This window comes from Lacerta agilis, chromosome 18 (genome assembly GCF_009819535.1).
Source record: "Lacerta agilis isolate rLacAgi1 chromosome 18, rLacAgi1.pri, whole genome shotgun sequence".
In the NCBI taxonomy this organism is placed as follows: Eukaryota; Metazoa; Chordata; class Lepidosauria; order Squamata; family Lacertidae; genus Lacerta; species Lacerta agilis.
The window spans coordinates 793,870-819,541 of NC_046329.1; the positions used below are offsets into that span (position 1 = coordinate 793,870).

Below are 25,672 nucleotides of genomic sequence, written 5' to 3' on the forward strand. Positions count from 1 at the left end.
AGTATTTCCAGTTTTGCGGAGTTCGTAAACCGAATCGTTCAGGAACAGGACTGTTCTTAAACTGAGGTACCACTGTATTAAAATCGCTCTGAGATCTACTGGTATATTGTATGCAAACAGTATTAAATAAATAAAGATAGATAAATAGATAGATAGATAGATAGATAGATATAGATAAATAGATATCTGGCAGGCAGGCTTTTTCAAGGCTATCTGGGCCCTCCTGCGAGGATAAACAAGCTAGTAAAACCGGATTAAGCTTCCCGAAGAGGAGGAGGGAGAAGCCACACTGACAGATGTTCGCACACCCGTTAATAAGATAAAACCAGCAAGGCCAGATTATGGACCGAGGAAGCTAATATTCAGAAAAAGGATTAGTGGGGGATCTCTGCAAATCTAATTTTGCAGGGTGGTGGGAACCACCACCAAGTCCGGCAGTGAGAGCAAAAGTCGCAGATCACCAGCTACCCGTCCTCCTTCCAGGAGCTTTTCCTCATAAACAACCAACAGCAGCTCAACAAACCGAGCTGAACAGAAGCAGATTGGTCATCCCTAGAGGAGCAGGAAGAGAAGAGAAGGCCTTCATTTTTGGACTCATCATTTTTGGACGACAGGGGACGACAGAGGATGAGATGGTTGGACAGTGTTCTCGAAGCGACTAGCATGAGTTTGGCCAAACTGCGGGAGGCAGTGGAGGATAGGGGTGCCTGGCATGCTCTGGTCCATGGGGTCACGAAGAGTCGGACATGACTGAACGACTGAACAACAACATCCACCCTCCTGCCCAACCCAGTTGGGAACCTTCCCTAGGGAGCAAGGCCCTGGAGTAAGAAACGTCCCCATGAGCAGGGTCTCCAAATGGGACCAAACAGGAGGAAGAGCTGGGCCCTGGGGTGGGGAGTGAGCTTCATTCTGCAGATGCCCACACTGTTGCCAAGGGTGGGCGACATGTAAGCAAGATCGCAGGTGGGCCCAGGAGCCTGACCACTTGGAGAGTCTGGAAGACCCTTCTGCAGGAAACCGGGGCAGAGGGGGGGGGGGTGCACATGTGAATATTGTGGCATGGGAGGGAGGAACAGCGTTGCACCCACAAATGCACGGGTCAGCAACCTTTTTCAGACGTGGGCCAGTCCACCGTCCCTCAGACCATGTGGGGGGCCGGACTATATTTGTGGGGGGGGGGGAATGAACAAATTCCTATGCCCCACAAATAACACAGAAATGCATTTTAAATAAAAGCACACATTCTACTCATGTAAAAACACACTGATTCCTGGACTGTCCGTGGGACAGATTGAGAAGGCAACTGGGCCACATCCGGCCCCCGGGCCTTAGGTTGCCTACCCCTGCACAAATGCATCTCCTTGAGAAAGCATGCCTGGTGCCCCTCCAGGAAGAGAGGCACCCTCTGGATCCATCAAAACAGAAGGCTGGGCTTGCATTCATTTGCTGATACACCAGACCTGGGATCCTGAGGGCAGATCCGTGGAGAAACCCTCTCTTTGTCCCCCAGGGTTAGAAAATCAGATATATCAGCTAATTGCCAAATGGCACCTTAAACCTAAGTTACAGTTGCCACAATGGAATGTCTAGGCACCTTTTCCCAATGGGGTATTATATTGTTGTTGCTTTTTCTGTACTGCTTTATATTTTAAAGAAAACAATGGGGGGTGAACCATGCACCCCTTGTGATGTACAGTAAATGCAATGTACAAGCTCTTCTGCTCATCTGCTTAAGAAAGCCAGAGGGAGATGCCAGTCGCCAACGTGGCACCCAGAAATCTTCACAGGGTCGCAACTGGACACACACCAGGTGCAAAACACATATGGGGAATTTCTAGCTCTGCCTCAATGTAAAGCACACAAGCAGGATTCGAGCATGAGAGCTGTCTACCCCCGGTCCCCGCTGGTCTGCAGAAACTTGGTACCCAGAAGCACTGCTCCCTCCAACCTGCTGTTTCTGCCTCCAGGTGCAAATGTCTTACCTGGATTTGGAAGGGAGCCTACAGGTGCAAAGAGACACAACCTCTGGCACGTGCATCGCCCAGGCAAGCCTCTGCCTGCCCTATAAGGACTCCTCCAGGCCAGCTTGCACAACAGGTGAGCCTGGCGGGACTCCAAGTTCACCTGCTCAAGAATTCTGGAACAGCAGAGCCACTGCGGCCACCTTCAGAAACAGCTCCTGCTCAATCTGAACTTGCAAAGGGTTTGTGGGCGGGAGAGAGAATGCAACAGGAACCTGTTGAAGTGTACACAACTCACAACGGCTTTGAGGCAGAGGGGGCCAGGTTTCTGCACCGCCACAACCACATGCGAGGATCCAGGTCGCTATTTGAGGAGCAGGTGGGGGCACCAGGTTGCAGAAGGAGTGGCTGAAATAAGTCCTCAAAGAATTCTCCACGCAATGGGCAAAACAGAGGAAAACTACTTCCAAACACCATAGTTTCATTAACATCAAAAATCACTCCTGCTATACTCACAGGCTAAATATCTGATTTAATATGATCTCTTATTAAACATGCTCCTGCCACAGTGTCAATCAATCAAGATGGTCCAGTGATTTCATTTAACTCTGTGACCTTCAGGGGACGGAATATCACACATGGCATGAAAGAGACCTAGCATTTAGTCACTATTTTATTCGCAGGGTTTCCATACTGCCCTGTAATGAAGTTCTTGGGGCAGCTCACCAAACAAACAAAACTATGGGGGAAACAACACAAAACACAAAAATCAAGAAGTAAAATCAAAAGCAGCATAGACTTTCAGCCGTCTGGCCCAAAAATGGCAGCTGGGCATTCCATTTTGGCGACTGTAACCCTGGTTAAGGAACCTTTTGGCACCCAGCTTACATCTCTGAGTTTCTAAGGCTGAACACAACCCACTGAACAAGAGTCTCCCCACATTTCATGAAGGGAGGTTTTGGAAGCAGCCTGCCATGTTTTGAGAGAGGGGATTCCTCCAGGGAGCAGGAAAACTCTTGCATGGTAGTAGGGCAGAGGGGGTTGGATTACTGCAAGTGGGGCTGCCTCTGGAGACAGCTCAGAAACTTCTACTAGTGCAGAATTCAGGGCAAGAGAGTTTGAGCATTTTGCACTGATACTGGCCTGACTGCCCTGGCTGCCAATTAGTTTCCAGGCCCAATTCAATGTGCTGGTGTTGACCTATAAAGCCTTCAATGGCTCAAGACCCCAATATCTCAAGGGTGACAAAATGAGAACGGGGCCTTTTCTGCAGTGGCATCTTGTCTGTCGGATGCTCTCCCCAGGGAGGTTTGCCTGGTGCCTTCATTATACACCTTTAGGCGCCAGGCAAAAAGGTTCCTTTTTAACCAGGCCTTTGGCTGATTGACACCCAATGCTCTTTTAAAATGTGCTGGGGGAGGCAGGGGATTATTGGGTTGTTGTTTTATTTTTATTATGCATTTTGTGTTTTTATATTGTGGTTTTATGATGCAAAGCGCCCTGAGACCAGCTGTATAAAATAAAATAAAAGGCAGGAGGGACCATGGAAAGAAGCATCATTAAACAGATGTGGAGGAGCTTCCTGGCGAACTTCTGTGAAGTTTAGTTTTAAATGCAGGAGAAGTCTTAGCAGAAGATGCAAGGGAATGAGCCCCCCCCCCATGAAGAAAATCCCATTGAAAGGGAAAGAGCTAAGCCTCTGTAATGGACAGAATGCCTCCAAGGCTCCACCAGCCTCCTGAAATGGACATCAGATGCTGAGCAGAGCTGAAACGGGCCTTTGTTCCCCCCATAATGAGGCAGGGAGGAGATTGGGACTCCCCCATCCCCATCCCCACCCCTTTCTCTCTCTGCTGCCCTCAGGAAGACCAGAGCAAGCTGGGTAACAACAAAGAATTTATTTCCACCGTCATTAAGCGTCAGTTTTAAGGACAATTTTGCTTCAGGAGGGAGGAAGAAAGAAGTCGCAGAGGACAAGGAAGGAGGAAATGTTTTGGCTGCTCCAATTCCAAACCATTCCTCATCATCGGTTACATAAATGGGAGATAACCCTAAACTGGGAGCCTGAGCTGAAATTTTTTGTGTGTAGGAAAAAATTGGGGAGAACCAAGATTACCAGCATTCCCGCCCCCGCCCCCATAAAAACCCCTCCCATAAACATAATCAAGCAGTATATAGATGGTCATCTGTCATGGATGCTTCAGTTGAGATTCCTGCATTGCAGGGGGTTGGACTAGATGACCCTTGGGATCCCTTCCAACTCTACGATTTTATGATTCTGTAAATTTTATGAAATAAACAACCTCATAATAATAAAATTCACTGAAAAAGAAATGGCACCTAGACATTCTGTTTGGTGTTAGAAACTCATATATAAAATCTATATCTCGTTAAACCTAAGTTACAGTTGCCACGATGGAATGTCTAGGCACCATTTTTTACACTTTGAAGATGATGAGGACGATTCATTTCATTTCTATACCGCTCTGTATTTCGAAGGACAAATCTCAAAGTGGTTTGCAACACACTAGAACATCAAATGAAACAATCCAGAATGAAACAAACTCAAGCTTCAAGGGAAATATTCTGGATGCTTCTCCAAGTGTTGTTTTGCTTTGCCCTGTCGCCAACCTGGCCCTCAGGTATCTCCACAAGGTTGCAATTGGACACACCAGTTGCAAAACAGGCCTGGCTAATGTCTAACACTGATTCCGTGGTGGCAACCCTAATCTAGGTTTAAGGTTGGCAACTGGCTTACCGTATATGTCTGTGTTCCCAATGCTGACAAGAAACCCAGACTGAACAGGGAAGGAAGGCTCCATTTTCTGACTTGCACACCAATGGCCCCTGCAGTTTGCCACCTTCATTTCCAGCAGAGAAAGCCAGGAAGTTTTTCACAAGAAGGCAATAAATTAGAAAGAAAGACAACTCCAACTTCCTGACAGTTTTTCTCGCCCAGAACTAGGTAGAAAAATAATTCACGGCAGCCGAGGAGAAGTTTCTTGTGGAAATTGTGCCCAGAAGACCATCCCAGGGGCTGTTTGATGCCCATCAGCTGGGCCCCACCTCCAAGGACCCTTTCTCCACCCTTGAGTTCCCCAAGTCAAAGCGACTGAACCCTGCAGGAGAGAGGACTTCTTTTTTCCAGCACTTCCAAGAACATATCTGAAGGGTGAAGTCATGGTTTTAAGCTGCTCCATTGATAATGAAAACAAGGCAAGAGAGGAGCATTAATGCAGGATGCAGACAACAACAACAACAAATTATCTATACCCCGCTACTATTATCTATACTAAATTATCTATACTAAAAGGCCAAAAACAGACCCATGAGCCAAAGGCTTGGGAGAAGAGAAAGGATATGTAATAAAGGCACCAGGAGAGCCTCCTTGGGGAAGAGAGTTCCACAAACAAAGGCCCCGTTCTCATGTGCCACCCTCTGGACCTCTCATGGAGGAGGCACATAAAGAAGGGCCTCGGAAGATGATCTCAGTGTCTGGGTCGGTTTATACAGGGAGAGACGGTCCTTGAGGTCTTGCCGTCCTGAGCCTTCTAAGGCTTCAGAGGTCAAAAACAGCACTTTGAATTGGGCCCAGGAACTAATCGGCAGCCAGTGCAGTTGGGCCAGGGTCGTTGTAATACTGTATGCTCAGTCTTTGTCCATGGAGTTTTCTTGGCAGGGATACTGGAGTGGCTTGCCAGTTCCTCCTCCAGGTGGATCACGTTTGGTCCAAACTCTCCACTATGACCTGTCCATCTTGACCTGTCCATAGCTTCCCTGAGTAATTCAAGCCCCTTCGCCACGACAAGGCAGTGATCCAGTGCCTTGGACAGTGTTCTCGAACCTACTAACATGAGTTTGGCCAAACTGCGAGAGGCAGTGAAGGATAGGCGTGCCTGGCGTGCTCTAGTCCATGGGGTCACGAAGAGTCGGACACGACTGAACAACAACAACAACATGCTCAGTCTTGTCCCGGTGAGCAACCTGGTTGCTGAATTCTGCAATGGCTGAAGTCTCCAAACCGTCTTGAGGTAGCCCTACGTATAACATATTGCAATAATCGAACCTTGAGGTTGCCAGGGGATAGACAACAGTAGACTATCCCAGTCCAGATAGGGGTGTAGCTGGGCCACCAGCTGAAGCTGAAGGTTTTAGGCACTCCGGGCCACCTCAAGCGACAGCAATGGATCCAGGAGGACCCCCCCAAGCTGTGCACTGGCCTCCAAGTGAGTCATTTGGCCCCCTCCCACCTAACTTCTCTCCCTCAATGCCAATGGTGGAAGCTGCCTTCGGGGGTGGCATTCACTGGGAACCTCGCCCAAACAACCCCACATCACTCCCTGAATGACTTCCCAGGGATGTCATGAAAACGCAGGAAAGATGTGGCGCTTGGTACAGACATGTGCCAACTCTTTGTTGTCCTTCTGCACAAGGGCAAATTTAAAGGCTGGCCTCTAGCCGGTTCTTTCTCACCTGGAAGCTCCTGCCCTCCCAGCAACCACCTCAGTTGTCAATTACTTTTAACCCCAAGACAAACTCTGCAAATCTGCACAAGGCCCAGGCAACTGACTTCCAGCAGCCCCCTTAACTAGCAAGTCTATTTGGACCATTTAACTTTTCAGAAAGAGAAATCCTACCATGTGCCAAAGGGGGTGTCATTTCTTGCATCTCCTGGTTTCAAAACAAACCCCACTTCCTTAAAGCTGACTTTAAGGACACCTTCCCTTCCTCTTGTTACACCACAGAGGCAGTATTTCAGAAAAACGTTTTGGAGCAGAAGTGCTCAACACCTCCTCAAAGGACAAACAGCGGATGTTACAAAAGCGAAGCGCTAAATTTAGGGCAACTTTCTTCTAAGAAACGAGTAACACTTGGAAATCACTGAAGTGATGCAGCCCCAGGCGGGCAGGGTGGCATTTCACCAACCTGGGAACCTGAAAAGCAGGAGAAAAATAGTATAAAAGTAATTTATCTGTAATCAGATAGAAATCCACTCTGGTGGTGCTTTTCAGAGTCACCCAGAAAGAGAACGAGAGGCAAAGGGGTGCAGATTTATAACAAGTTGGGACAGGGGTCCCCAAACTAAGGCCCGGGGGCCGGATGCAGCCCAATCGCCTTCTAAATGCGGCCCGCGGACGGTCCAGGAATCAGTGTGTTTTTACATGAGTAGATGAGATGTTTGGACAGTGTTCTCGAAGCTACTAACATGAGTTTGGCCAAACTGCGAGAGGCAGTGAAGGATAGGCGTGCCTGGCGTGCTCTGGTCCATGGGGTCACAAAGAGTCGGACACGACTGAACGACTGAACAACAACAAGAAGAAGAATGTGTCCTTTTATTTAAAATGCATCTCTGGGCTATTTGTGGGGCATAGGAATTCATTCATATTTTTTCCCAAAAATATAGTCCGGCCCCCCACAAGGTCTGAGGGACAGTGGACCGGCCCCCTGCTGAATAAGTTTGCTGACCCCGGAGTTGGGCGGTGCGAGACTGCAAGTGTGCAGAGCTCTTTCCCAAACCTGGGGGACTGTTTGCGGCAACAATATCCAGACAGCACCAGGCCAGGGAAGGCTGCATTCGGCTGCTTTCAACCCCATGGCTCCATCAGTGCCCTACGGTCGCTGCTCTTTGGGCAAGGAGCCTCCCCACCCCCCCGCAGCCCTGCTGTGAGATGCTGCTGGTGACTGAAGCTGTGGCAAAACACAAACTCCTTTATCGCACGCACGCATCTCCTCATCGAGATCTTGTTGCCTGCCATGAGGCCCAATCTCTGTTGACACAACTGTGAGCGCACAAACCACGCAGATACTGGATGAAATCCTGAACAAGATAACAGATCTCTTTCTCCAAAAACCATCTGATGCAAATAATGCCTTCCACTAATGTAAATAGGTGGGTTTTTTTTCTTAAAGAGCAAGTGTTGCCCACACAACTGGGCTAGGCTCTGCTCTCCATCCTATACACTACACCCCATTCAGACCTAAGTTTCAACTGGCCTCCAATTTTCATGTTTCTCACCTCTGACAGAGTATAACTTTCTTTCTGTGCTGCTGAGTCTCCCTCTGCTTCAAACTCCCTACGAATTCTCCATCCTCAGCAAAAAGAATAAACCCAAATATTCTAAAGGCCAGATATCACACCGTTGCCTGAGCCACGACATCCACATGCACATACAAGACATATGCCAATTACGCCATATGTAGCAGATGAAGCGTGCCTAGGCTGCCCCTTAAAATTAAATTGCACCAACAGTACAGCCACGGAAACAGGGAGGTGAGAAGAATATAAAGTTATCAATTTTTAAAGTATCATCATGCACTGCAAAATGCTCCAAGTGACCAAGAGGGAAAAGGAAAGTATAAATCTTCTACGGAGATTTGACACAAAATAAACCAGTGGATGCAGTGAGCATAGAATTTACAGTTTCCCTCTGCATTAGACAAGCCAAACACCTGCAAGTCTATTTATTTTTGCTTACTGAATTTATATCCTGCCCTTCCTCCCCAGGGCGGCAGACAGATCAACAACTTGGAAAAGCAGCAATGATGTCCTGAAACAGATCAAAACATTCTGAAAGCACTTGGCACACGGCAAGGCACGCTCCTTGCTGCTTTGCAGAAATTTAACCAGAATAAAACTTTTGCCATGCAGGTAAAATGCAGCTTTTTGCAGCAGCTTTCAGGGCTGGGAATAGCCAAACCGACCTTGCCTCCCTGTGGGACTCCAGCACCCATTTCCCATCCTCATGGCGCCCATCCAGGAAGAGGAGAACAGACACCAGCATCAGCCCCTCAGCTCAGGAACAACAGCTCCAGCCCCCCTCCCTCTCCAAGCCCCACACAACCCCTCTGGCTCCATCCCTTGCAAGCAAGCCAAGTCACGAGCAGACTGCACCCAGTGGCAATGAGTTGTTGTTTGTCCAAATACTGAGTTCGTGGGGAGTGTTTCCCCCCTGCATTAATTAGAGGGCACCAGTCCCCAAGACCTTCCTGTGTTTCATTGCAAGGGGCTCATTTCTGGAAGAGCAATAACCAGTGTTGGAAACTCCCATTGTTCTAGGCGCATTTTGCAACAGGGAATTTCATTAGTGCAAGCAGTTTCTGGGCTCTGGGCACAGTATTGCGCCTAAGATTTCAGATTAAAACTGCAAAGTGGAAGGAAATGAGGATCTTTTTCTGCCTTCCCCCTTCCAGCTTCTCTCTGAAGACTGGAGGAGAGTCCCTCTTAAGAATATTAGGAGGGTGGGCAGGGGAAGGACTAGACCAGTGTTTTTCAACCTTTTTTGGGCAAAGGCACACTTGTTTCATGAAAAAAATCACAAGGCACACCACCATTAGAAAATGTTAAAAAAATTAACTCTGTGCCTATATTGACTATATATAAAGTAATTTTTCAATTTTTCCCACGGCACACCAGGCAACATCTCGCGGCACACTAGTGTGCCGCGGAACAGTGGTTGAAAAACACTGGACTAGACCAGGGGTCAGCAAACTTTTTCAGCCATGGGCCTGTCCACTGTCCCTCAGACCTTGTGTGGGGCGTTGCACCCACAAATGCAGGGGTCAACAACCTTTTTCAGATGTGGGCCGGTCCACCGTCCCTCAGACCTTATTTGAAAAAAATAATGAACGAATTCCTATGCCCCACAAATAACCCAGAGAGTCATTTTAAATAAAAGCACACATTCTACTCATGTAAAAACACCAGGCAGGCCCCACAAATAACCCAGAGGTGCATTTTAAATAAAAGGACACATTCTACTCATGTAAAAACACGCTGATTCCCGGACCGTCCGCATTTAGAAGGCGACTGGGCCGCATCCGGCCCCCGGGCCTTAGTTTGGGGACCCCTGGACTAGACCATGTGAAAAATGAACATAATATTTTAGCTGCAGTTTATTGATCTTCAGCTTTGTATTCTTGTTATTAAAAAAAGCGTGCCTAGAAATTCCGTTGTTGCACCTATAACTGAGATTTAAGGTGCCCTTTAGCTCCTAGCTTTCATATCTCAGTTTCTAATGCTGCAACGTGTGTTAACAGCAGCCCCGCTCTGCTAAACAGCCTTTCTCCACCTGGGATGTATCCCCAACTAAACACTCCAGTGTACACACAGGTCTGGTAAGTCCAATGAACCCATGATTCAGTGCCAGAAATCTCCCAGGTGCCAGGCACGTTTTGCTACTAGCACGGGTTCAATTGCGACCACGCAGAAATCTCTGGATGCCAGAATGGCAACTGACATCTCCATCTGACTGGTCCGTCCAGCTTTCTTAAGGATGTCAGCAGAAGAGCTTGTTCACTGCCTTTATATCCCACCTTTTTCTCCAAGGAGTCCATGGTCCCCCAGTGAGATTCAGGACGGAGTGTGAATTTGAACCCTGATCTCCCAGGTCCTAGCTGACACTCTAACTGCTACACCACACTGCCTTCCTAGAGTACTTCTGCTATGGAGCAGCTCTATTAATTAGGTAGGTAAAATAGAAGTGGGAAAAGGAAAATGGTACTTAGAGAAGGATCTGGAATATTTCCCTTGAAGCTTTGTTGGATTCTGGATTGTTTTATTTGATGTTCTAATGCAGGGGTCAGCAACCTTTTTCAGCAGGGGGCCGGTCCACTGTCCCTCAAACCTTGTGGGGGGCTGGACTATATTTTGAAAATATTTGAAAAAAAATATGAAAGAATTCCTACGCCCCACAAATAACCCAGAGATGCATTTTAAATAAAAGGACACATTCTACACATGTAAAAACATGCTGATTCCCGGACCATCTGCGGGCCGCATGTAGAAGGCGACTGGGCCACATCCGGCCCCCAGGCCTTAGTTTGGGGACCCCTGTTCTAATGTGTTGTAAACCACTTTTGAGGTTTTTTTCTTTAAAATATAAAGTGGTATAGAAATGAAATGAATAACAACAACAAAATTCATGTAAAAATAAAAGGAGCCTAGACATTCTGTTATGGTGATGGTAACCTAGGTTTAAGGTGCCATTTGGCAATTAGCTTATACAGTCAAACCTCGGTTGTCAAATGTAATCCATTCTAGAAGACCATTTGCCTTCTGAAACGTTACCGAAGCATTGCTTCTTGTACTCAAGCAGAAGCCGCCTCAGATGTTCGGGTTCCGAAAAGCGTTTGGAAACTGGGGCATTTACTTCTGGGTTTTCAGCGTTCAGGAGCCGAAACATTCGAAAACGGAGCCGTTCGAGAACCGAGGTTTGACTGTATATGTGAGTTTCTAACACTGCCAGAATTATTGGGGCCAAAAAGTGGTATATGAATAAATGAGACACAATAACAGAATCATGGAATTGTAGAGTTGGAAGAAGCCCTGAGAGTCATCTAGTCCCACTCCCTGCAATGCATAGCTATCCCATACAGGGGTCGAACCTGCAACCTTGGCATTATCGGCACCACACTCTAAGCAACTGAGCTAGACGGGTGTTGTTGGACTACAACTCCCACTAGCTAGAGATGATAGGAGTAGGAGTCCAACAACGCCTGGGGACCCAAAGTGGAGACAGGCTGCTGTGGAGTCCAGAAGCTGGCCTTTCCCTCTCTGCCGGAATTCCTCAGTGACCCTCACCCATCAGGGCGCTGCTGTGTGCATGCACAGGAACCACTTGCCCTTCTCAAGCGCCGTCTGCAATGACTACTTACGTGTTCCAAGCCCCAACAGTCCCCCGCCCTCCCTGCAAGGTGCTTCCACTCTGCTCTCTAAATGGCAAGGTACTCTTCCCCATGCAGCTGGTGCTGCCCCTAAGATCAGAAGGGCCCCACTGGGTCACTTCTCACCTGAAGTTGAGAAGCCAGATACCCCAACGGAAAGCCCAACAACACCCCACTGGTCAAGGCCCTGTTCTTCACCTCAGTGGCCAGGCAGGCGGAGCTCCAGCTACAGATCCCCACCCCGCCAGTGAAACCTGCCCCTCCCCCCAAAAAAGCAGTCCACCTCACGTCTTGTGGCAGGGAGTTCCAGAAGGTCATGCTGTGCCTGCAACGCGGAGGAGGCTGCTGCTGACACCACATGCAAGCCCCCCCCCCTTTTGGGATCAGCACAGAAGCCCCTCAATCAACATGCAAGCCCCGCCCACTGAACTGTACAGAAACCCCTCCTTCATTTGATAGGCCCCTCCCCTTCAATGCAACATGCAGGCCCCTCCTGCTTTGAGGACCCCTTTGATCTGCCCCTCCCTTGGAAAGGCCTCCCTCCTCTCAAGGCCCCTCCCACTTCCTACTGTCCCCTCCCCTTACCAGCTCCTCCCCCTCAATTACCGTGCAAGCCCCTCCCACCTTCCATTGTCTCCTCCCCTTCTTCCCTGAACGCCCTCCTCGGTGGCCCCGCCCCTTTCCAGCCCCGCCCCCTCGCCTCACAGGGCGGGGCCACATAAGCCCCGCCCTTGAAGCCCTGGCGACGCCCCACCGCAAGGGGCGTTTCCTTATTCGGCCCCGCCCCTCACAGGTGCCCACGTGACCTCCCCCTCCGCGTCACCCCGAGGGCGGTGGCGGCGTGAGCCGGGCGCCTCTTACCCTCTTATCCTGCTTGTCTTTTTCTCTGCCTTCCTTCTCTCTTCCTCCTCGGCCGCCTCCGCCTCGCCGCTTCCCTCGCTGCTGCCGAAGCCGCCTCCTCCTCCCTCGCCCTGCCGCGCAACCCAACCTGCTGCCAAGTCCCGAAACCGGGCAGGGCAGCCCCCCCACCGTCCTCTCCCGTCCTCCGTCAGAGGGGCGATGACCGACGGCGCCACTCGGCCAATACGCGCAGCGCGTCCCTCAGCGCGGAGGCGGGACAAGCGCTCAGCTGCGCCGTTAGGTTGTCCCCGCGGGCGCGGGCGGGGGGAGAGAGAGAGAGAGAGCACGGAAGCGGCCAATCAGAGCCCGCGAGAACGGGCGTCGGCGCGCGGGGAGCGAGCGGAGCCTCGACTCGTATGCAGATTGCGGAGGTGGTCCAGACTGCGCATGTCCCTTTGCATTATTCATGAGAGAAAAAGGCGGGAAAGAAGAGGGGATGGGCGAGGTGAAAGGACGACGAAAAGAGAGAAGACCCATAAATATATATATATACAGTAACTAGGATCAATGTCTATTACCCATGTCTATTTATGTATTCACAGTTTCCAGTTTTAGCCTTAAAAAAATATTAATAGTACTATTTAACTATTGTTTTTTAAAAGCATCAGTACCTCAAAGACGTGAAAATAATACCTATTATGATGATTAAACTTAAACAAATAATCATAAAATCATTACGGCATTTGCCTCCCACCTTTCTCCCAATTTGGCCTTGGCATTTGAAGAATGACAACTGACCCAAAAAACCACCAAATAATGTTATTTATTTTTATTTTATTTATTAAATCTGCACAGGCGGTTTGCAATGAAATCATGATAGGAAAAACGAAAAATACATTCTAGAAATAACGAAAACAACCCAATAATCCCCAGAGAAGCAAAAACCGGAAGGCAACCCTTGAAACACAGACGGAGAAGGAAGCTGAGGCCCAAAATATATATAAATTCCAGTATTTGGGTGGCAACCAATATGTTGAACCCAAAGAGAGGAAGAAAAACCTCCTGAGATTCATTAGGCAAACAAAGCAGACGATCAGCTTCAGTGGTGCATAAATTTAATGCATAAAAAGTTGTCTTCATTTTTTTAAGAAAAGCCCTTCCACAAACGAATAATAATAATAATAATAATAATAATAATAATAATTTTATTGTTTGTACATTTCCCATCTGTCTTGCCAAATGCAAGGTGGTTCTTTAAAATGAGATTCAGAACACTCTGGGTGGCTTCTAGCACATATAAAAATGAAATAAAACGCCAAACATTAAAAACTTCCAGATTAAAAAAAACGCCCTTAAACTTCAAGGGAAAAGAGGAAGGGAGGACAGAGCCGTTTGCGGCCATTTTGTGGATCCCTCAAAGCCTGCAGCCCTGGAGACATCTCTCAATCTCCAATCCACCAACAAGATATTAGATGGCAATAAATTGGACAATAAACTTATTGCAATAAATAAGTTTGCTTAATATCAAGAGCAAACTTAGTTGGTCTCTAAGGTGCTACCGGAAGGAATTTTTTTTATTTTGTTTTGACTGGCAGACCAACAGGTGCAGGGGCGTAGCAAGGGGGGGCCAGGGGGGCGGGTCGCCCCAGGTTCCATAATGGAGGGAGTGACAAATTATCAAGGAACAGTTTTATTTTTTTGTAAATGCCTGCTCCGAAGGTCTTATCTTACTATACTAGGGATTATATAGCTATATATGAAATTTCATGCATATTGGTTCATATCTTGACCCTCCTCCACCAAAATAGCTGTTCGCTTGACTGTTTTCCTATGTCATGAAGGCTGAAATTTCAGTTCAGAGAACACTTACTGTTCCCAACCCTAACCCTGTGGAAAGCCATCTAATTAGACTTTAATTTGATTTTGAGATGGTTTTTAGGAGGTAATTTAATTATTGTTTGATTTTATACCAGTGTTATGTATCTGATGTTAGCCACCCTGAGCCCGACTTCGGCCGGGGAGGGCGGGATATAAATAAAAGTTTTTATTATTATTACCCGTTATTATTCCTTTGTAAGAAAATATGAAATAATGTAAAACCATTTTTGCGGGGGGGGGGGGAATCAATGGGGGGGTTGACAAGAAATTTTCCGCACTGGGTACCACCTGACCTTCCCATGCCTGGGGGGGGGGGTGTGAAAAAAAATTTTTTTGCCCCCGGGTACCAATTTACCTTGCTACACCCCTGTGGCTACCTACCTATAACTGAGTTTGCTTAAGCTGGACTTCTTCCCAGCTCAAATCAAAGATTCAGCTCAATGCCCACTCCCAGATTTGCCCCTTGACTGGCTGCACTTTTAGATGTCCAAAAAGAAAATTTAAATGAACATGTTTTGCACATGGAGAAAGACTCCCACAAGAGGTGGGGAACTGCCATCTCGTCTTTGCTTTTCCTGTCTTACCTGCGAGTGGCCTGGTACCCTGGACCACGAAAACTATAATTTCCCCAGCCCCCTCAGCCCCCTGCTGCGGAAACACGTCCATGCCAGGAACATACTGCAACATTTTGCTGTGGGGAGACACTTTTGTGCCCATGTGCATGGGGGGGGGGGGAGAATAAAAGGAAATGGTGCAGAACAAAATTCCTGCAGCTGAATGCAAAAGGCTTTAGGGATAATTGATTTGTCCATGGGAAAAGGAAGGGAAATGGAAGACAGGCTCCCTTTGCAGGGCTGTGGGCACAAGTGTTCCTGTCAAAGGGAATTGCACTGAGATATTAAGGCAGAAACATGCTTTGCAGGGAGAGAATGCATCAGGAGAAATTGAATGATCCATTATCAGAACCATTTTAAAGTGGAAACAAGGCCGGACTGTGGCTGGAGCAAGTTAGTTCCTGGGAGGTTTTTAAGCATAGCTTGGGTGGCCATTTGCCAGGGATGCTTTGGCTGAGATTCCTGCATTGCTGGGGGTGGGTCTGGATGACCGCTGGGGGTCCCTTCCAACTCTACAGTTCTATGAAAGTGTACACTCAGCTCAGCGAGGGAACACCCATTTCCATTTGCTTCCTCTTGGAGAAAAAGCAACATTTATCTCTTAATTATGGGCTGAGGCAGCTTGTGCCAAAGAGATGAGGCCTAAACAGGGACAGACAGCCCTGCGAGGAAGGCTAGGTGGAGAGAGAGAGCAGCTGCCACAGAGGCTGCCCTTGGGTAGTGATGGGCTGCCCACTGTCGGAAGCAGGAGGCCAGACTAGGCCTGCCCACATGGGCCTGATCCAGGTGCTGATGGGGGGGAGCCCCTGGTCCGTTAAGCCCCCCACCCCAGAGCACCCACTGGGCAAGGCACCCTCAGCCCCCAACTCCCATTTCTTCCAGGCAAAGGAGCAAAGCCAGTTTTGCTTTTGGGTGCGGGGCACCCCCTGGTGGCCAAGGGCAGCTGGTGCATCGGTGGAGAGGCACCCATCGATAGGGAGCCTGTGTCACCCAAAACAGGGCACGAAATGGGTGCCATCCCAGACCTTGCGGGTGCAGCAACCTTGCAAGCTTCCAAGTCAACACTGGCCTCTCCTTTTTAAAATATTTGCTTATAAATTTATTGAGATTATTACAGTAAATTAGAATTAATAAGAAAGGGGAGAAAAAGGAAGAGAATACATAAAAAAATAAGCATTTTAAATAGCAAAAGAACCATAAAATATAACTATATAGTATCTATGTAGATGAATAAACTCATTGTTTCCCTCAAATACTTGATTAGCCATGTGGTTCTGACAAATACATTCCAAATATCATTAAATTTGATTGTGTGTAATCTTTGTTCATGAGTTGCAAGAATTGTCATGTCCTCTATCCATCAATCGAAGGGGGACATTTTTTTGCCCTTCCAATGTACAGTATAAATACCAATCTTTTTGCAGATGTGTGGGCCCAGAGAATCCATTCTGCTGACCATCTGTCAAGCCCAATATATGAAGGATATCTTCTGAAATTTTTAGCTCTTTCCCCACAAGAGCATTTATACATCCTAATTTCCCCACATACACAAACCCACAAATTCACCAATAGTGGACACGTAAAAAACATAAGTTTAAAGGAAACATTTTCCTTTTTGCATCTCCAACAGCAGGTTGTCATCAACGGATGTTTATGCCATCGTGATGGAGTCCAATAAACTCAAAATAAGATCTTTTCTTGCATGAGACATAGTTTATAATCTCGTGACACATTAGAAACAAAGCTAACACAGACCTTTCCTGAAGAAGAGGCCGGTGTGAACTCAAAGCCTCCCTCCCATGGCAGGAGGAGAAAGCAAACGCCTGTCAGACCCTCCAAGGGTCCTGTTTTTCCAGGGACAGTCGCAGAATGACAGAAGACGTCCCGGTTCCTGATTTGATCCCGGAATGTCCCGCTTTCCTTTTTCCCTCCCCATTTCGGAGAATAATTAAAAGTGGTGTGTGCAGGAGCTAAAACGGAGTCCTGTTTATACTGAAAATAAAATTCCTGCACCAAATGAAGGAAACGGTGAAGTTTCCCATAATTTTGAAGGAAAAGGTCACCCATCGACCTTAAAGTCTTTCATTGCAAGTCATTCTGCAGCCAGCCATTTCTTAGGAAGCATGGGGAGGGTTTATTCCTTTACCTGTATTGGAAATGGGGCGTCACTCTGCCTACTCAGAAGTAAGTCCCACTGTAGTCAATGGAGCTTACAACCAAGTAATTGGGTATAAAGATTGTGCAGCTTTGCACTGCAACCCAAAGCATTTTTACTTGGAACTAAGTCCCACTGAGTTCAATAGCAATAGCATGTACTCTCTGGTATGATCATTCTGTTTCCAGTGTTGTTGTTGTTGTTTCCTGCCTTCACCCCCCCCCCCCACACACACAGGGACTCAAGGCTGCTTACAGCTGAAATCTTATTTCATTCCATTTATTTGTAGATGTTGCACACGATTCCCTCCCTCACACCTTTTTCCTTTACGACAACCCTGTGAGGTTAGTTCAGCAGAGAGGTTGCCCTTGGCTCAAGGTGACTGAGGTTGAAGCGCATATGGCATCTCTGCGTGCAGTGAGCTCAAATGCGGGAGAAGCTTCCTGGTGGAGAAAAGGACGTCCCTATTTCCATCGGAGAAAGGGGGCTCAGGGGGAGACGTGGAGGTGCCCCCCTTCTCCAAGGGGTCTGCAGCTCTCCCCTCCCCTTCTCCATCTCTTCTCCCAAACGCCAGCAGAGAGCCAATGGTTTCCACGGCAACCCTGTGAAGGACGCATTTCCGGATTTGCCATGCAGGGCCTAAGGGGGACTTGCCATTTCTGATTGTGAGGGGGGCAAGGGGGATATATATATATGGGCAGAGGCACTGTGAGATCCACACACAGATGCAGCACAGAAGCGACACACACCCGGGGAGCAAGGCTGGCAGGTGTCCCATAACCATAAATTCCCTTATTCCGAATAGGATTCCTCGCAAGAAAAGGGAAAAGTTCACAGCTATGCCCATAACGGGGGTCTGGCTGGCCCCTGTAAGGAAAGGATGCTGGACCCCTTGGGGCCTGACCCAGCAGCCAGGTTCTTCTGGTGACCTTCATGTGCAGATGCACCTTTGTGCAAACGCAGGACCCTCCAGCACAGCAGTCAAGGGAAGGGAGAGGCATGGCACTTCTGCTTTTAAAGAGCAGTGCATGGAGACAAAGCTTAGCTACGCAGCACACACAGATGATGCAGCAGACATCTGCACACGCACCCACCCCGAGCGAGGAAGCCTGTTTGGTGCAGGAGATGCTCCCTCCCTCTCTATCTGGAAGTCATCGGCATGGCCATGGCTCGCAGCACAGTGCCCGTGGCTCAGGCAAGGAGCACTGAATCCCCCTTTGGGAAAAAGAGACGGATGCATCGCTGGTGTCACCCCCCACCGGGGCAGATCTCCCATGAAACAAATGACAGTAATGTTTCAGGGCCCCAGAAGCAACTTCAGTCCGCATTGCTTAAAAATCTGGGTTCTCGTAGTCGCCAACTAAGTTGCCCAACTCAAATGCATTAATTTTTTCTTGTATGTATTTCAACAACCCCAAAGTACGAGAGTCCGCCACACAGAGGTTGCCAGGGCAGAGTGATCTGTTGTAGGACAGCCCCGTTGAAGAGGAGGACCTCCCTGCTGGTTGCAAAGGGGCCCCCATGACTGTTCAAGCTTCAGGGCTAACAACAACCCATCGGGCTGAGTTTCTGGGTGGCTTCCAGCACACAAACATCATAATGAAATGTCAAACATTAAAAACTTCTCATTGTGTAGGTCTTCCATTGCCCCCAACCGCCTTGTTCTGCCAACTTTATTCCCTCCCCCTTCATCTTCTGTGTCTGATAGTCCAAGCAGGCAGATCAACCCACCCGTTTAGGCCCCCACATTGCCCCACACCAAGCATCACTCCAGGCTGCTGCAGTGAGAAGGGAGGGGGAGGTGCCCAGTTCTGCCCCCACAGATGACCCCCACCCCCATGCCCTCCAGGGTGGCCTTTTCCTGGCCTTAAGGGGCGGCATGACCCTCAACCCTAGAAATTAACAAATGCAAGGATTTTGATTACTTAGGGGATGAAGGGAGAAGAGAAGCTGCTGGGGAATTTCTGGGCAGCCTCTGCAAATGGAGGTGGCCAAGTTGGGGCCATTAAGAAACAACAGAGGACAATTAAAGTAAGGTTACCAGACATTTCCTGGGGACAGTCCCCGCAATTACAAATCAGTCCCCATACAAAATCCATTGAAGTTGAAAAGTGTCCCCCGGACTCATTGAAAAAAAATCTGGTAACCTGAAAGGCCATTGGCAAGTCCAGAAAACTGCCCTCCCCCCTTGCCCTGAGGTGTGAACAGAGACTGGGGGTTTGCCAGGGTAAGAGAGGTTTTTGGCAAGGTGTTCTGGGAAGGAGGAGGAAGAAAGACTGGGCAGCCCCTCTTGAAATGACCATGCTGTAAGACCCAGACTCTCTCCATGCAGACAGAAGGTGTAAATAGGGAAATAAACCATATTTCTTAAAGCTGCAACCGTCTCTGGCGTGTCTCAATTCTCCAAAGGACCACAGACCCTGGGTGAGCACCTGGAACCCCCTGGGATCTTGCAGAGTGTGGGGTAGCACACAACTTTTCTAACACTACTCATTTATTCTTTAGTTCTCCGAGTGTGAAAACCTTAAATTAGCCTAAGTTGCGAGTTACACATATCCTGCACAGGACTGCAAATGCAGTTGCCCCATAGATTTGTATAAGGGCACTAATAACCCTGGCAGTTTTGCTTCCATTTCCTTCTCTGATGATCCAAAGCCCATTGCTCCCAGTATGGCCAGGGATGGTGGCAATGGGAGCTGCTGCTGGGTGGAGGGCAGGCAAGTTTGCCCCCCCCCCCCCCGGTCACCCCTGGATAGGATCGGATTGCCTCACCTCCCGGCAGGGTCCCGACTTGACCAAAGAACAACACCAGGCGAGGGGAGCGGGGAAGGAACGGGATACAATAAATCCATTTTTATTCGTTCATTCAAGGAAGACTATTTCTAGGATAAAAGCTACATATTGTACCATCGGTTTTGTTGGATTACATTATTATAATATGGTCGTCTTTTATTTTCCCTTTTTGCTATCTTTTTTCTCTGGAAAAAGCCAGTTATGCACAGTAGCTGATGTTGTCATGCTGCCATCGTCAAGAGGGAACTTGGGGTGAGAGGGATTGTTTTTTAAATTTATTTACAATGCAAAGGACTGCCTTAAAGCACCATTCATGATCCAAGACAAGACATCCCAGCCGGCAAAGATGGAGAGGAGGCAGTGGGGGCAGGAGAAGAGGCCCCCTTCGCTGTCCTGGGCCCAGCAGACAAGAGAGCAAATTGTGCAATTCCTGGGCCAGCAAAGAAGATGGGGCAGATTCACACACACACACACACGGGGTGGGGAGACCAAAGGGAGCCAGAGGAGCAGCAACTTGCTTCCAAGCAACGAACACATCCAACTCAAATTAAAATTCACCCCCTTGATGACGGATCAGAGCGACCCACAACCAGGGAGAAAGCGGAGCAGCTGCCCTGACCCCCAGGCTTGTGCTGGTCCTGAGCGCTCCGCTGCTGCCCAAAGGAGCCTCTGAAGGTGGCCTTGTGCAGGTCTATGGCTGGCAGCGGCACATGGGCAAACAGGCACACATACAGTGCAGGGACAGGGCGCCAGGATCACGGAATTGTGCTGCGGAGTCGGACCCCTGGTGCTTTTCAAATAACCGATATAAATTGTGCCAACACAGCAGAGAAAGTCGCTCCACTGCTTTTGTTTCTGCCAGTGAGGAGAGAAGGAGCTGCCTGGCTACAGGGACCCTTGACAAATGCAGAAACACCAGTTTTTCCCCCAGGCACACCCCAGAAAAGCCAGTAAAGACTGCAGGCTTCGCCCCAGGGCCATTGGGGGGGGGGAGAACATAAGAGCACTGGAAGAGGAGGTCTGACTAGCCCAGTTTCCTCGTCTCATATTGGCCAAATGCTCCTCTGAACCAGGGGGTCCAGATAGACTGCCTCTGGACAGGAAGGTTCCATGAGGACAGCAGAAGAGCCTGGCTGCTGGATCAGGCCAAAGGGGGCCCATGTCCTCACAGGGGCCAAGCAGATGCCCCCCAAGCAGGAGCTGACAGACTGCGCAGCTTCTCCTTGTGCATAATCCTCCCTTTACATTTCCAAAACCAATAAGGACTAGAGACTTGGTGGTGGTTGTTTAAAAGAATGAGAACTGACATTCGTGGCATTGGGAGAGCATAAGCCCTGCGGGATCAGGCCAGGTCAACCTGGTATTCTCCTGTGGTCACAATGGTCACTTTGGGGAAACCTGCAAACAGGACCTGAGCACAGGAGCAGCTCTCCCCCCTGCGGTTTCCAGCAACTGGGATTCAGAAGTTTCCTCTGCTGGGTGTGTGTGAGAGAGAGAAAGAGAGAGAGAGAGAGAGAGACAGAGAGAGAGAGAAGTTAGTAAGCTCAGTGGATAAGAGCAGGAGACTCTCAATCTCAGGGTCATGGGTTTGAGCCCCATGTTGGGCGAGAGATTCCTGCCTTGGACTAGATGACCCTCGGGGTCCCCGTCAACTCTACAATTTTACAATCAATTAAAATTCACAGGACTAAGATTTTGGTGAGAATATTGTTTAAAAATACAGATATCTTAGACCTATTATTATTATTATTATTATTTAGATTTCTATACTGCCTTTATCATAAGATCTCAAGGGTGCTCACAGAACAAAATACAGAAACAAGTAAATAATTAAAACAAAACAGAAAAATAATTTATAGATCCCCCTGGACACCCCAACAACAACAAAAAACCCCTTTTAAAAACACACATTTCTTACTGCAATTATTTATATAGTTGTAGATCTAGGAATGTGTATATTTCAAAATGCACTTTCAAAAAAAGGGACTGAAGGGCCGCTGAAAAGGGGCGGGAGAGATGCTCTTGGCCGAAGGGGTACCGTCCCTAGGCAGCTCCATTCTCTGAGCTTGTCCTCCTCTCCCCCTCCAGGGCACCCCAGTAGAAGGTCATGATAACAGGTATGGGGGGCAGGCATAGCGAATGTATGAAAACAACGAAAGGACAGAAGCGATTCCTGAACCACCTGATAAGAAAATCAATTTATGAGGTATGGGAGAAGTATAAAAATCTATTATACCGGAAGACACCATGGTGGCTCTCCCTGTTAGAAGCAATATCTGTGAAAACATGAGAGGTGACTGGGCAATCTAAAAAGAGCTGTTAGCAGAAGTGGAAGATCAATTAAAATGGAAAAAAGTTTGAAGACATTAGAGAGCTACTAACAGATCTGTTACAGTACCATCAATTAAATGATGTCTTCAAACTGGATTAAAAAAAAGTTTTGGTACAGAGATGTCGAGGTTTGAAAAAGATCTGTTGGAAAATAATGTGAAATTACTTTAAAAAATGAATAAATTACTTTTAGAAAGGCTCACTAAAGATGAAGAAGTTCAATCAATAATTGAAATGGTGTTCCTTACAGCTTGTAAACTATCGCTTGTAAACCATCACAAGACAGAGAAACCAGCAGGAGAACACTTCAGTCTCCCAGGACATTCTATACAAGATCTCAAAGTAGCTGTCTTACTGCAAAGGAATTTCAGAAATAGACTGGAAAGAGAAGTCGCTGAATTGCAACTAATTACCAAACTTAAAACCATGGAGAGACCTGGTCTGAACAAAGACACTGAATTCTTATCTCATTATACATGACAAAGCTATCTTTAGCCATCTCACCCCTTGCTTTTTCCTGTAAGACCAATTGCAGTTGTTGTTAACAGTCGCCAACAGGTTTTCCACACCTATCAGCCAATCACCCATTCCCACCACCCTTCTGAGTAATACCCCTCCTCACTCCCTCACTATATATAAGGGTCTGGCGACTTCTGTTTTAGTGTATCTGAAGAAGTGTGCATGCACATGGAAGCTCATACCAATGACAAACTTAGTTGGTCTCTAAGGTGCTACTGGAAGGAATTTTTTATTTTTTATTTTGTTTTGACTACGGCAGACCAACACGGCTACCTACCTGTAACTGGAACTTGTAGAGTAACATGAACTTTGGATACCATGATTATACAGTGGAACCCTGGGTTACGCATGTGATCCATTCTGGGTCGCCATGCGTAACGCGGGCATGCGTAACTTGAACGCACGTAAAAAAAAAACTGAAAATCCGGAAGTCGCGAGAATGCACAGAAGTGTTCTGCAGTCACGTGCGCTCCGGAAAATACTTCCGGGGGGCGGGAGTGCGTATCCCGAATGTACGCAACACGGAGCGTATGCAGCATGATGTATGACTGTATAATAGATTACAGTAAAAGATACAGGAATAAAATTTAGAAATGGAACCCATGGAGGGAGGGAAGGAGGTCTGAAGGTTCGAAAGAACCTCTTTTTATTTTTGGAATGGTTATGTTTGTTGTGTACAATCCTTATGTAAAACCAGTAAAAAACTTATATATAAAAAAGATTTTGGTGAGGGTGGCTCACCTAAGGGTCTGCACCGGGGAGGGTTTTTGAGGGGACTGCCACGCCTCCCTTGCACCCCATCTGGACTACCGCAACCCATTCCACGTGGGGCTGCCTTTGAAAAGGGCTCGGGAACGAAACCTCCCCGGGCACATTTTAGCTACATGACGTTGCTGAGGGCCGATTCCTGTCCAGACACCTCCTGAAGACGTCTTCAGTATCTCGCTCGCAGGCTTCTCTTAGTCAGGTGTCGCTTTTACGGCACAGCATGTGTTGCCAGCGCTCAGGGCATGGCAAGGATGGCGTGAAGAGGCAACAGGTGGACTTGGCTTGCTGTGCTCCTCACGGAGGTCGCCTGGCAGTGGGTGCATTGGCCCTCGCAGCGCAGCGGGAGCAGCGGCTGGGTGGCATCCCAGCAGAGCCCGGGAGAAGGCGGAAGAGGGCAGGCCAAGGGGCCAAGCGCAGCGCATGGGGGGCACTGGCAGGTCCCAGGCAAGCGAGCAGCTCTGCTCCACTGTGGGCTGCACCCCTTGCCCAAGGAAACCCGCCAGGAGGGAGGTCCTGCTCCGGCTGTCTGGAGGGTGGCAGCCACGCAGCCTCAGCAAGGGAGCCTGATGTAGGGGCCCCCAAGTTGCGCCCCCTCTGAAATCTGTGCCTGGGGCCATGGCCCCCTCGCCCCCCCACAGCACGCCACTGCCTCTGGGACCAAAACACTGCCATACATTTCCTGGGAACCGTTTCCAAAGTCTCGCAAGAGTCGTTTTTCAATGACCTCTCCCGATATTTCCTGCTCTCTAGAAAAAAGGCTGGCACCGTGCCATCGGAGGAATTCTCAATGCTGTAAAACGCAAAGCCTGTCTGTAGCTACGTAAGGCAGCTTCTTTGGGCAGGAGGGAATTTGCCCCCAATTCCATCTCATGAACTGCCCAGAGATCTTTGGGATTAATCTAATAAATAAAATAAATGAATTATTATTAAGCAGCCAGATTGCTGGTTAGAGAGAGCAGGTGAGCCCTTGTTGCATCAGGTGTCAAGGAAATCAACGGCCACCTGACTCTGAAGGCAGCCCTGTATAGGAAGGTTCATAGAGTCATATAATTGTAGCTGGAAGGGACCCCGAGGGACATCTAACCCAACCCCCTGCAATGCAGGAATCTGAGCGAAAGCATCCAGGACAGATGGCCATCCAACCTCTGCTTAAAAACCTCCCAGGAAGGAGAGTCCACCACCTCCAGAGGGAGACCGTTCCTGTGTCAAACAGACCTTACTGACAGAAGTTTAAAATGTTTTGCTGTGTTGGGCTTTCTTGGTGGTGGCTCCTTCTAAGCAACAGCAGTGGATTGGGGGGGGGGGCTTTTAAATGTTCAGCAGCGCCCTGCATGACACCAGCATTTGGCTCCTTCCCGCCTCTCCTTGCTTGCCAACATTGCAGGGCCCTGTTGAGTCGCACTACCCTCAATCCAGCCCTGCAGGCAACTTTGGAACTCCCTGCCTAGGGAAACCAGCCTAGCTCCCTCCTTGCTGTCCTTCACGGCTGTGGACATCCTTGTTCCTAGAGGCCCTGGGGGTACTTGTGAAGGAAAGAGATTTTAAATGGGCCAGTGCAGTTTTTACTGCTTGTATTTTCCCCCCCTTTTGCTCTAATTCCATCAAAGCTTCAATTACTCCTTACCAGTTATATTTCGTGTGTTTCTGGATTTTATCTGTACTGTTTTAACTGGCATCAGCCGCCAATTTGGGGTGGGTGAGATGGAGGTGGGATATTAATAATAATAATAATAATAATAATAATCCAATAATAACCCAGCAGCAGCTCAGACTTCTCCCAAAGTGCCTCCTCCTGGGGGAGACACAGCCTTACTGACAGGAGCTGAAGTAAAAAAACACAAACACTGAGAGGCAGTGATGGTGCAATGGTTAGAGCACCACCTGGGAGAGACCAGGGTTTAAATTAAATAATCTATGGCCTTTTAAAGCTTGGGGAAGGGGGCTGTTATTGCCTGATTATTTTATAACTAAATTATTACATTTTTATTATTGGTGCCCTGCAATGTGCGTTTAATGTTGGACAATGCCCCGGGATCTTTTGATAAAGGGCAGTCTACAAACTGAATAAACAAAAATAAATAAAATAGAACCCTTCCACTCGGCCAGGAAGCTTGCTGGGTGATCTTGGGGGGACACTCGCTGCCCCT

At 48.2% G+C, this 25,672-nt stretch overlaps 1 protein-coding gene across 1 annotated transcript in view; it reads right to left on the reverse strand.

The window, feature by feature from the left end:
• Window positions 1-12,764, reverse strand: part of GNG7 (G protein subunit gamma 7) — a 70,277-nt gene extending 57,513 nt beyond the window's left edge. Inside the window, exon 1 of the mRNA XM_033136647.1 lies at window positions 12,489-12,764. The gene's annotated coding sequence lies outside the window, so the exon portion shown is untranslated. The remainder of the gene's footprint in view (window positions 1-12,488) is intronic.
• Window positions 12,765-25,672: the final 12,908 nt, after the last annotated feature.